The sequence below is a fragment of the Penaeus monodon genome, chromosome 29 (genome assembly GCF_015228065.2).
Source record: "Penaeus monodon isolate SGIC_2016 chromosome 29, NSTDA_Pmon_1, whole genome shotgun sequence".
Lineage (NCBI taxonomy): Eukaryota > Metazoa > Arthropoda > Malacostraca > Decapoda > Penaeidae > Penaeus > Penaeus monodon.
The window spans coordinates 26140319-26141105 of NC_051414.1; positions in this window are offsets into that span (position 1 = coordinate 26140319).

Consider the following 787-nt stretch of genomic DNA (forward strand, 5'->3'; position numbering starts at 1 on the left):
ATGTAATTCCTATAATGAAAACAATTGTTTAAGAAAAAACAAAATGAACGCATGATTGAATACAGTGTATTTTCTGCGCAATGATGTCTTGGAATATCTATAAATTTGAATACGGATTGCATTCTGTCGAATTGTGGCGAGTTGTAATGTTCATTCACAATTCTACGGTATGAGTTTGCCACATTTCACTATATAATTGTTTGAAATGGTTAACAGGGAAAATATAAAACAAACTTTCATATTGGAAGATAAATAGACGAAAAGTACTAGTATCATAATAGACAAGATTATAATGATTCTAACTGGCAACAGAAGATGTTTGTGGATTATTATGAACCAGCAACTCACTAATTCCACTTAGCTCAAGTATTACACTTTATCGTGATGATTTTTTTCCATCATTATCATACAGATAACCATTCACTTTTAATAGTAATGTCGTGACTCAGTATCCGAATTTCTGTTTTTATTTTGCAGAATCTCAATTAATTTATGATATTGTTATATTCCAAATGTATTAGAATAGTTGTAGTGATATGAATACTCAAAATGACAATTGCTAAGTACAAAGTGTGCAGATACGGTGCGATTGTTTTATCAAATTCTGCCTTGAATTATATTTATACACTGTATATGCTCCTCAACGACATTATTATTGTTATGTACATTATTTGCATTTGTATTCTTCTCTGTAGGAAAATGAAAACTAAGATCAGATTTCTCTGTTTAAATGGACGGACCCTGATAAAAAGCGTTCTCAATTTTAACCTTAGAAAAAGAGGGAGAA